The sequence below is a fragment of the Protopterus annectens genome, chromosome 12.part0, assembly GCF_019279795.1.
Source record: "Protopterus annectens isolate FY-2018-M chromosome 12.part0, PAN1.0, whole genome shotgun sequence".
In the NCBI taxonomy this organism is placed as follows: domain Eukaryota; kingdom Metazoa; phylum Chordata; order Ceratodontiformes; family Protopteridae; genus Protopterus; species Protopterus annectens.
In genome coordinates, this window is record NC_056746.1 from 1,268,052,060 (window position 1) to 1,268,064,323 (window position 12,264).

Here is a 12,264-nt window from a genome sequence, read left to right on the forward strand (position 1 = left end):
ACGCCTGGGTGTGGGTAATGCTGGGTTTACCCATGGTTGGTGTGGTTTGATCATGAAGGTGAAGCCCAAGTGGCCAAACAAAGACAACCGTGGTAAATCCAGCATTACCCACACCCAGAAGTGGGTTATTGCTATTATACAATGACATTATTTAAGAAAAAAAAAATACTACTTTTCTTAAATAATGGCATTGTATAATGCCTCCTTGCTGCCCTTCCGCAGCTGTCTGGTATTCTGCGGCAGTTCTGATGTACTGCGCATGTGTATGCTTATGCAGTACATCAGAGCTGTGGGTGGAAGAAACGGAGAAAGCAAGATCTCCGTTGCTTTTTACAAAGTGTCTCGCTATGTTAAAGGAGTTTAACATAGCGAGACAGCTTTAAAAAAAGCAACAGAGTAAAAATAGAAATTTAACCATTTATTTGTATTTGAGACCAAATGAACATAAGAATTCTCATACTTTACTTGACGATGTAGTGACTTCTTGTGTATATATTGTATGTATATATATATATATATATATATATATATATATATATATATATATGTATAATTTTCTCGGAACGAGACTGTTGTCTGTTTTCTTTAGATAGGTATTTGTATTGTTTATTTGTGTTTTTGAGTTACCATATTGTTGTTATTATTTGAAAAAAAAATTGAAATGAGATTTTGGGGAAAAAAAAAGCAACAGAGAAAGGAAGATCTCTGTTACTTTTTTTAAAGCTGTCTCGCTATGTTAAACTCCTTTAACATAGCGAGACAGTGTGTAAAATGCAACGGAGATCTTGCGTTCTCCGTTGCTGTAAAAAAAGACTTGTACTAATGGAAAAAGTCTGGGCGACCGGACCTTTTTCCATGAGTACAAGTCTGATTTACAACTTGCATGCTGACCAATCAGCGTGCATATTTTGGAATATTAATGGGGGGGGTCTTTGTATAATGCTAATGTTTCTCTTTATCACTCTGTGAGCTAGGTACATGGATAATGCAGTAGAGCTACGCTAGAAAGCCAATATAAACACTTCATGCACACAACTGCTATGATTTTTGCTTGTAGTCTTACATTATAAGGAGACTTTGGAAAAGTTATTGTGAAAACCTACCCAGTGAAAAAATAAATAAATGTAGTTCTGGGCGAGTACTGCTGCAGTCACTACTGGAAACTAGACATCTCAGTGGCTAATATTACAGATGCCATGACCTGGTTGTAGAAGCATAAAACAATACAGTGTAAGACAACAGAATGAAAATTTACATGAGATCAAAAACTGTTACATCACAGAGTTAGATGATCACAGCATAGGTATTTATACATCATGATTATAAACGATTAGAAGGAGTTTGGGTAGCCTTAGCAGGGCGAGCCCTTCTACCACCCTTCTTACTTTTGGGGGGAGGGTGAGACTGCCTACAAACAAAAGCAGGCTTGATAGGGCAATTCCTTTGCAATTTGGGAACAGGTAATACAAAAATATGTTTCAAATCCTATAAAGCCTTATCCTTTTTTTGCAGGGATTTAAACAATTCAGCAGCAGCACCAAGCAAATGCTTATTATCTGGAGGAGCATTCATCAGTTTAGCCTTGATATCAGGCAAAGGCTGAAGTCTGAGCCAGGAATACCTCCTTAAAACAGATCCAAAGGCAGCAGCAGCATCATAGCTGCATTTAATGAAATGGCGAGCAACCTGGGAAGACATCCCTAGCAATGAAAGAGCAGAGGTCTTCCCCTCAGAATTAAGAAGATGTGAGATAGCTTGACAGGCCTGAGACAGAACAGGCAAGATATATCTAGACATAAGTGTCTAATAGTGCACAGCTCTAAAGGCCAGGGTAGCAGAAGTACATATCTTCTTATCCAGCCTCTCCATGGTTCTGCTGTCCTTGTCAGAGGAAATCAACATTGTAGAAGGCAATCATTTGGATGGCTTATTAGAGGCAACTGACACAAGAGAATGGTCAGTAGAGGGGCACTTATAAAGAAACTTGCAATTATTGGGCACTTTTTAAAACCTATCAATTTTTGGGGGCAGGGGGATAGGAATCAGGAGCCTGAGCAGCAGTGGAAAATGCATCCAGCAAGGTAACAAGAACAGAAGGAACAGCACAGGGTCTATGAAGCACCATTTGCAGAAGCTCATAGTACCTTTTTTGAACATCAGACACCTGAGCACAATCCCATTTAAAAAAATCCATCATTCTGGAAAAAGTATCACCAAAAGAAATCTCAAAAGGAGAGTCAGGACTGACAGACTCTTCTCCTTCAGAACTGTAATCTAATAGAGAAGGAATCTGAGAAGAATAAGTCAGGGATTCACCATCAGACTCTGCATAATCAGAGGAGTCTTGCTCCTAAGGTCTCTTAAGAGGGGTAGAAGACCAAGGAGGAGCGGGAACCCCATGAAGAGGCTTTAAAGCCATAAGGGCATTAAACAGGCCTTGAGTGAAGTTTTGCCATTCACTCTGAGGGTCTTTCGGAGCAAGAGAAATACTCTTAGTTTTTTGTTTCTTTTTAAAGGGATGTCAATCTTAAATACCTCTGACCCCTAATGATATTCAATAATTGTAGCTGTCATCTCTTCCATCACCAAAATCTGAGGAACACTCCTAGGTCCTTCGGTAATTTTCAGCTGAGGTTACCCCCTGAACAACTGAAGTGGATGTCTGCAAACCCTCCATGGACGTGTGTGAAGCTGGGTCCATGCCATATTCTGAAGAGGTCACAGCAGAAGAAATACTGGCTTTTACTAGCCTCAAGAAAAAAGTCTGGTGGTACAGTTGAAGAATCTGATTGAGCCTTCTTGGTCTTCTTCTTCACAGATGGCTGATCGTCGGATGTCTTTGGCCAACAGTTTAAGCCATTGGTTTTCTAAGTAAATAGCTAAGGATGAAAGCCAACTATCCAACGTCTTAGAGATGAAAGCTTGGCAAATCACAAAAGTCGTATGATCATGGGAAGCACCTAAGCAAAATAAATACTGCTTGTGACGGTCGTCACGGGGAATTTGTCTCCAACACTGGCATTTCCCCTTTTTGGATGACATGAAACCAGCACCAGAACAAGTCAAAACAGTGATAAGAAAAAAACAAACCCAATGGGGTACTTATCTCAAAGTGGCTTGGTGACTAGTAGACGAATGAGCATTCAGATCGATGATCGAAGATGGTATTCTGACTGGTGGCAAAGAAGTTCTAAGGATAATACATCCAGATGTCCCCTTTATGCCCTATGCCATGTGAGGAGAGCATACGTGTGATGTATGGAGTAAACATTATAACCTAAAGGCTTTAGTATACTGGCCGGATATCGAGCTACCTTAGGCAAGGGATCCTTATTGTAAAGAATACTGCAACAGTGATATGGAAGGACATGTACAGTTGTATAAGAACTTACCACAACAGTAGATGTCCTGCTGATCACTGTTGCAGTGTTCCTGAAATATGGGTTGTCACCACTGATGTCCAGCCAGGGTACCAAAGCTTAACCTTCCCTAGGTCGTATGTCTGACACATGACACAGCTCATATGCGATGGGAGTATATAGACGGACATATAAATGAGGATCCTCAGACTATCTCAGAGCCAGCAGCCAAAAGACTACTGAGGGATACTGTTCAGCTAGGAAGGGTGTAGCTTGAATAGGTAAAAAAACTCCTCCCATTCCTGTGTAACAGAGAAAAGGCTAAAGCAAATGTTGGAGGAAAATGAAGGCTGAAGTGAGATGGAGAAGGATGGAGGGTGGGATGGAAAAAGTACAGTTGCATGCACTTACATAAATGTAGATGTTCGAGTGTATTCACTGTTGCAGTCATCACATTTGGGTTATCCCTGCCAGGGTATCCCTCGGCCGCCCCGAATACCAGAGACTTAGCATTTCTGCATTGGTTGCTGTCACTTGAGGACTGACGTCAGGTCGTTAGTAGTATAAAGGAAGGCAGCCAATGCCATTACATCAGTTTTTCTTGCCCTAACCTGTCAGGAGCCCCCAAAGTAGGAGGCCAAGTTCTGGTGGAAGAACCCCACCAGTAGAAAATAAATATCAATATGTCTGTTGTAAGAAAAGGAGAACAACAAGGAAGAATGGTAACAAAAGGAGAAAGAGAAAAAAGGGGGATGGAGGGAGGGAAACCAAGACTGCAACAGTGAATACACTCAAACATCTACATTTATGGTAAGTGTACACAACTGTATTATGTTCTTCCTGTTTCACTGTTGCAGTCATCACATTTGGGTAGATTCCCAAAGCTGAAGAAATGGGTGGAAGCAGTCAAGGAAACTAGCGGCTGGCTAGGATGCCCTGCAAGACTGCAGAGGCAAACCCTGCCATGGATTTGGCGATGAGAGGCAGGTGGTAATGCTTGGTAAAAGTGTGAACAGATGTCCAGGTGGCAGCTCCAGAATGTCCCTGGTGGGGATTCCTCTGAGGAAAGCTGCAGAGGTGGAGGCTGCTCTGGTGGAGTGCATCCTGATTCCCTTGGGGGAAGCTTTCCATGATGGTTGCAGCAGAAATGGATGCAGTGTGCTATCCATTTGGAGATGGTTTGCTTGGAGATGGCTTTGCCTTCTGCCCCTGTAGCAAACCTAACCAGCAATTGATCAGAATTTCTGAAGGATTTGGTCCTGTCTAGATAGACTCTGTGCTGTCTGTGCGCACATCTAGAGAGTGAAGAATCCTTTCCCCTTGTTCTGGGGATTAGGAAAAAGGTGGGCAAATGAATGGATTGGTTGAGAGCCACACTAGACACCACCTTGGGCATGAAGGATGGATTAGTTCTGAGAGATACTCTGTCTGCATGGAAGATGACAGAGGGTTCCACAGCCATGAGTGCTTGTAGCTCAGTGACTCTTCTGGCTAACATGATGGCCAGAACAAATGCTGTCTTCCAAGAGAGAAATTTTAACTCTGCAGAAGAAGCTGGTTTGAAAGGGGGGCAGGGTGAGCCTTTCCAAGACAAAGTTAAGGTCCCAAGCTGGTGTTGGTGCCCTTCTGGGGGGCCTCAAGTTGCTAGCCCCTCTAAGGAACTGTTTTGATCAACGGGTGTGAGAAAAGGGGCTGCTCAGTGGGAAAATGAGCAGAAATAGCAGAGGCATGAATTTTTATACAGGAGAACGAGAGGCCACTGTGTAGTATGTCAGCTAAGTAATCCAGGATGAGAGGGATGGAGGGCTGTGCCATACTGGCTCCCTTAGCCTGGATCCAGGTGCAGAACGTTTTTCCATTTATCTGCATAAGACTTTCTGGTGCTAGGACGTCTGGCCTCATGGATAACATCCGGAACCTGTTTACTGAGGATGGCAGATTGGTTTGGGGTTAGGGAATAAGCCAAGCAGCCAAACTGAGTGTCTGCAATTGGGGATGCATGAATTCCCCTTCCTTCTGGGTCAAGAGGTTTGGAATCTGAGAAAGATGCCATGGAGACAACGGGGACAGGCTGTGCAGCAAGGGGTACCAGTGTTGTTGGGGCCAATCTGGAGATATAAGGATGGTCCTTTGTTTTCCTCCCTTATTTTAAGCAGTACCCTGGGGATGAGAGGTAGGGGAGGAAAGGCATAGACCAACAGATTGACCCAGGGGAAGGACAGGGCATCCACTTTCCAAGCCATGCAGTGATGCTCCCTGGTGCAGAATTTGCTGAGCTGATGGTTGGTGTGGGAGGCAAAGAGTTTGACCTTCGGGGTTCCCCATTTCTGAGTTATTAGGGTGAAGGTACTTATGATGAGTTGCCACTCGTGTTCGTCCAGAAGATTTCTGCTTGTGCTAACAGGTGTAGTTGCAAGGAAGAGGCTGTGAGCCAAAGGGTCATGGCCAGCCTGCAAAGAGGGTAGGAGTGAGTCCCTCCCTGTTTGTTGATTTATCACATCACAGTTGTGCTGTCTGTTTTGATCAGGAGAACCCCTGGAATGAGAAGGGGTTTGAAAGCTATCAAGGTGTGCTGCATAGGCATCATCACTTTTAGAATGATGTGCAGAGGGATTTGCTGTGGGCTCCATTGGCCCTGTATGAAACTGCTGTCCAGGTGTGCACCCAAGCATAGTCTGATGTGTCTGTGGTGAGGGTCTGTGCGGTGGGGGGTGGGGAGAAGGGCAGTCCCTTGCTGTGGGGGCATGCTGTTGCCCACCAAAGAAAATCCTTTCTAAGGCAAGGAATTATAGGTAGAAGAGTTTCCAGGTCTTGACAGTGTTGACACCAAAGGCTCTTTAGGTACCACTGAAGTTTCCTCATATGCAGTCTGTCATATGGAATGAGTAGTATGCAAGATGCCATGAACCCCAGAGCTTGCAGGATCTTCCTTGCAGATAGCTGGGGCCTGATGGCTAGTTGAGAGAAGTAGGCTGTCAGGAAAATGTGTTTCTCTGGTGTAAGGTATGCCATCTGGAATGCTGTGTCCAGACTTACTCCCAGGAAGATTATCCTTTGGGTGGGCACCTGTTTGGATTTTTTTTCATTGATTGTGTACCCTAGGGAGGTTAGCAGTCTCTTTACAAAGGCCAGGTGCTTGGGCAGCTTTTCCTGGCTGTCTGCCTGAATAAGGCAGTTGTCTAAGTAGGGGTAAATTTGAATATTTCTTTGTCTGCAAAAGGCAATGATCAGAGCCAGACATTTTGTGAAAACTCTGGGAGCAGTAGATAAGCCAAAGGGAAGCGCAGAGAACTGAAAGTGTTGTGATCCTGCCCTGAAGCGGAGATATTTTCTGCATGATTCCCTGATAGGAATGTGGAGGTTGGCCTCTTTCAGATCTAGGGTGGCTAGCCAAACATCCTTGGAAAGCATGGGTAGCAGCTGTTGGAGGGTGAGCATTTTGAATTTTGGGATCACCAAGAAGCTGTTTAGAATGGATAGATCGAGGATGGGGCACTAGGTACCCTCTTTTCTGGGCACCAGAAAAAGTCTGGAGTAGAAACCTTGGCCTATCTGTTCTGCAGGAATGTGCTCTACTGCCCTCATAGAGAGCAGGGAAAGGATTTGCTTTTGATCCTCTGCCCACTGATTTGGTGGTAGATCTAGGAATCCTTTTGGGGTTGGAAGGGTGTGGAAGTAAAATGGAGGGTCAGGATTTAAGGATATGCCATGAGAGAGTGGACAGGGCACATGAAGGCAGTACCCAAGTGCCTACCACCACACACTAACTAGCCTGTTCCTACAGTAACTGTTTGTTATTATGAAGCTATTTACATTAAGTGGACATGCTGTTTCCCAGTCTACATGACTAGCCCGTGGCAGCTTTGGGGTTTGTCTGCAGCCTAAATAATGCCATAAATAGCTGGGCAGACAATGTGTGGTGTTGGGGTTCATAAAGTGTAATATTTAATAAGGTTTAGCAGAAGAACAGTTAAAAGGGTAACAACAGCCTACTTTTGTCACTAATGGTACATGGAACAGTGTTACCTAACTTGGTCAGGACAATGGCAGCAGTTACTTCACGGTGAATGTAAACACTGCTGGTTCTTTCCTTATCGTCACCTACTCACCATTGCCTTTTTTTTTGTCCTCTGTGTTCATGTGACCATCTCTGTAGTATTTTTCTTTTCTCTGAGTGAGTTATTTTACTGCCATATTATATTAGTATATGTGTGGGTGTGTGTGTGTGTGCGTATATATATATATATGTGTGCATGTGTGTGTTTGTTTGATGTACAATAGTTCCTTCTCCTAATATTTCATAATTGCTGTAGCATATGTAATTGTTGATGGAGGAAGCATTTTGCATCAAAGATAAAAGTATTCAACATATTAATGTGCCCAGCAACTGTAGCCAGTTTCCTGACTGAATACACCTGAGATGTCCCAATCATAGGTTCATAGGTAGGTAACTAGGCTATCGGCCCAAGGGCCTATGCAAGCCTAGCCAACAAGGTTCCCTGGCTTACGCCACCCAAGAAAGTTATTTTCCTATGCCACTGACGAGCAGAGAAACAGAAGTGATCCCCGGGGTGTATTTCCCATCCACTCATCAAGATTTTTCTTGAAGAGTGCTAATGAAGAACTTTGCTTGACATAGATGGGTAGCATGTTCCAGAGTATGGGAAGTCTCTTGGATAGGAATCTATCCCTCCAGCATGTCCTGTTTGTTGTGGTGACAAGGTTTAGGTCCCTAGAGCGTGTAGCTCGGAGGGATTGGAATTTCTTTAGGTGTAGCATGTCCAACAGCTCTGGGTTTGACATAGCTTTATATGTTAGGCAAAGATCACCTCTGAGTAGGCGATATGCTACGGAGTAAAGCTGGAGTTTTTTGAGTGAAAATCAAATGAATGAAAACAGACAATTCATACACAGCAAGAGATTGGGATTGCAATCCCCTTACCATGAACCTCTCAACTGTGCCTGATTTTGTCTTATCTTCTTGCTCTTCCTTCAGTAGCTGTTTATTTTCTAGTATAACAGTCAAGACTGCAGGCAGTCACTACTAGTGAACCTCTGCCAGAGGTATGGTTATAGAAAAATTTCAGTCAGGATATCTAAAGTGTACAAAACACTGGTGCAACCAGAGTGATGCAGAAAGTAGGCAGAGCAGCTGAAGAAGCTAGAGGTGATGAAGACGTGCCTGAGATGGGTAGTAGGAAGCACACTGTGGACAGACCAAAAAAATTAGAACATCAGAGTAGAAACCATGCTGACTCAAACTGCAGTGGTGGTTAAGGAGAACAGATTATGTTGGGTTGGTCACATGTATAGGAAAGCAGAACACAATTTGGTAAAGCAGATTTGGGAAAGACAGGAAGAAGGTAACATGACATGAGGATGTTCAGTTTTCTGCTGGGTCAAACTATGAAACTATGAAGAAAGAAATCAGTCTCAGAAAATGCATAAAAATATAAAACTTCACCTTTTGGCCCACTATATGTTACAATTATCCCACCATCTAGAAACAGTCTTTCTCAAATACTCGAGAATTCACAAGACAGACTGTCATCCCCAGTAATATGACAGTGAGACAGATGGCCATCAGAAGTTTTATGGCAGTGAGACAGATGGCAATCCCCAGTAGATTAGCAGTGAGACAGGCAGCCATCCCTAGAAGTATGACAGTGAGACAAACCGTCATCCCCAGTAGTATGGCAGTGAGACAGATGGCCACCCCCAGTAGTATGACAGTGAGACAGATGGCCACCCCCAGTAGTATGACAGTGAGGCAGACTGCCACCCCCAGTAGCATGACAGTGAGGCAGACTGCCACCCCCAGTAGCATGACAGTGAGGCAGACTGCCACCCCCAGTAGTATGACAGTGAGGCAGACTGCCACCCCCAGTAGTATGACAGTGAGGCAGACTGCCACCCCCAGTAGCATGACAGTGAGGCAGACTGCCATCCCCAGTAGTATGACAGTGAGACAGATGGCCACCCCCAGTAGTATGACAGTGAGACAGATGGCCACCCCCAGTAGTATGACAGTGAGGCAGACTGCCACCCCCAGTAGCATGACAGTGAGGCAGACTGCCACCCCCAGTAGTATGACAGTGAGGCAGACGGCCATCCCCAGTAGTATGGCAGTGAGACAGACTGCTATCCCCAGTAGTATGACAGTGAGGCAGACTGCCACCCCCAGTAGTATGACAGTGAGACAGATGGCCACCCCCAGTAGTATGACAGTGAGACAGATGGCCACCCCCAGTAGCATGACAGTGAGGCAGACTGCCACCCCCAGTAGTATGACAGTGAGGCAGACGGTCATCCCCAGTAGATTGGCAGTGAGACAGACTGCTATCCCCAGTAGTATGACAGTGAGACAGATGGCCACCCCCAGTAGCTTGGGAGTGAGATAGACTGCCATCCTCAGTAATATGACAGTGAGACAGATGGCCATCCCCAGTAGATTGGCAGTGAGAGATTCAGCTATCCCCAATAGTATGACAGTGAGACAGATGGCCATCCCCAGTAGTATGACAGTGAGACAGATGGCCACCCCCAGTAGTATGACAGTGAGACAGATGGCCATCCCCAGTAGTATGACAGTGAGGCAGACTGCCACCCCCAGTAGCATGACAGTGAGGCAGACTGCCACCCCCAGTAGTATGGCAGTGAGACAGAATGCTATCCCCAGTAGTATGACAGTGAGACAGATGGCCACCCCCAGTAGCTTGGGAGTGAGATAGACTGCCATCCTCAGTAATATGACAGTGAGACAGATGGCCATCCCCAGTAGATTGGCAGTGAGACAGACTGCTATCCCCAGTAGTATGACAGTGAGACAGATGGCCACCCCCAGTAGCTTGGGAGTGAGATAGACTGCCATCCTCAGTAATATGACAGTGAGACAGATGGCCATCCCCAGTAGATTGGCAGTGAGAGATTCAGCTATCCCCAATAGTATGACAGTGAGACAGTACTGCTCATATAACATCTTGTGGCTGAAGAGTATGAATAAAAAGGTAGTAACTATCAAAACTGTACCCTCACTGGATCACAGCAGAATACTAGACTAATGACCCTAAAAGGCTTTTTACGCTTAAGTTGTACTTCCCAGAAACATTAGAAAGGTATGGGTTCCTTAAGTTAATATACCCTCACAAAACCTAAGTATGAGTGGTTCAGCATTTACAAGCTTTAAAAAACATAGATCCAGACCCAGGGTAAATTTACCATTCCGCATCCACTGACCCAAATTTTACATGAATCAGTGCAGAGAAAAACTTTGCTTCACTTGGATGCATAGCCTCTAAGGCACATACTTGTCCCCCCAGCATGTCTTATTTATGTTGCATGTGAGGATTAGCTCCCAGGATCAGGTGTTTCTGATGTGTAACAGGTACATTAAGGTTGGATTAGAGGATGTTTTGTAGACAGGAAACAGGTTGCTTCTCAGCAGCCTGTGGGAGAAAATGTACAAGGACAACGTATTCAGTCAGTTTGCATAAGACTTGTTTTCTGAACCAGGTATTCTTTTTGTAAAGAACTTCTGTGGACACTCCAGTTGTTGCATATGCCTGGTCAGGTACCCAAGTCCCACAAGAGTGACAGCGTGCTTAGGATCTTGTTATTAATGTGATAATTTGTTGGTACATCACTCTCCTCAAAGGAGATGATGATACATTTTTTGGTATTCAGTTTGAGGCCACGTTTCTGGCACCAATCATTTGTTTCGGTGAGACCCTCTTGGAGGATGTCCGGGGAACTGATGACAGCGCCCAGGCTGCAGCCATCTGCAAACTTGGTTAGCCATAGCCCACTGGTTTTGGCTTGCACCTCAAAAAAGTATATCCCAAACAACAGAGGCCCCAAGACTGATACCTGGGGTACACTGCTCAATAAGGGTCTACTGCTTGAGGTGGCTTCCCCTATTTTGACTAGGTGGGTTCTATGAGTGGGCCAGTTTGATTCCCATCTAGTAACATACAGATTGATGCCTAGTTGAGAGAGTTTATCTACTATACAGGAGTGGGGAATAGTATAGAAGGCTTTGGCAAGTTCAAGGTAGGTGGTGTGCACCATCTTCCCCTCATCCATAGCTTTGGTGGCAGTCTCAAAGAAATCTACCAAATTCAACAAGCATGACCTCCCCTTGGCAAAAACAAACTGTGTGTGACTGAGTGTTTGGAGGTTGCCAGTGTCCTTGTTAATGAGGTCTATGATAATCCATTCCATGGCCTTGTAGTTCAGGCTAGTTAGGCTGATGGATCTATAATTTCCTGGATTGGTGGACACTCCGCCTTTGTGCAAAGGGATGACAGTGGCTGTTCTCCACTCGGCTGGGATGAAGACGGTACTCAGGATTTGGTTGAATAGGGTGCCCAATGGTGCTGCACGTTCCTGCCTGAGTTCATATAGGATGCAGCCTGGGATGTTACTGGGACCATGGAGGCTGTATTTTTTTGCCTTTGAGATGGCAGTGATGACTTGCTCCCTAGAGATAAGGGGAGGGGGCAGGGGCTGGGTATGTCCTAATTTACTGATGGGGGCAGAGGGGGTGAAGTTTTCACCGACACTGTCTTCCAGCAGGTTGGCTATATCTACGGCATCTGTGTATGTGGTGTCCTTAACCACCAGTTCTGAACAGATCTGAGTGCTTCCTCTGAGACTGTGGTCACATGTGAAAAAGGCCTGATGATTGTCTTTAGTAGATGCAGCCAGTTTGGAGTTGAAGTTTGCTTTGAAGGATTTCACTAGTGCTCTTATTTGCTTGTTCAGTCTAAGGAGAGATTGCTTCCAATTAGGCACCAGCTCCTTCTTGGTCCTGGGCAGCGATTCTTTTCTTTTATCATAGAGTTTACTTGTTGCAGATGTCCAACAGACAGGCTTACTCTTCCTTGATGAGGAGGATTTTGTCCTG

The 12,264-nt window shown here is 44.8% G+C and overlaps 1 protein-coding gene across 2 annotated transcripts in view; it reads right to left on the minus strand.

The window, feature by feature from the left end:
- Nucleotides 1-12,264, minus strand: part of RBCK1 (RANBP2-type and C3HC4-type zinc finger containing 1) — a 348,371-nt gene that overhangs the window by 71,769 nt on the left and 264,338 nt on the right. The gene's annotated exons all lie outside the window — the stretch shown is intronic.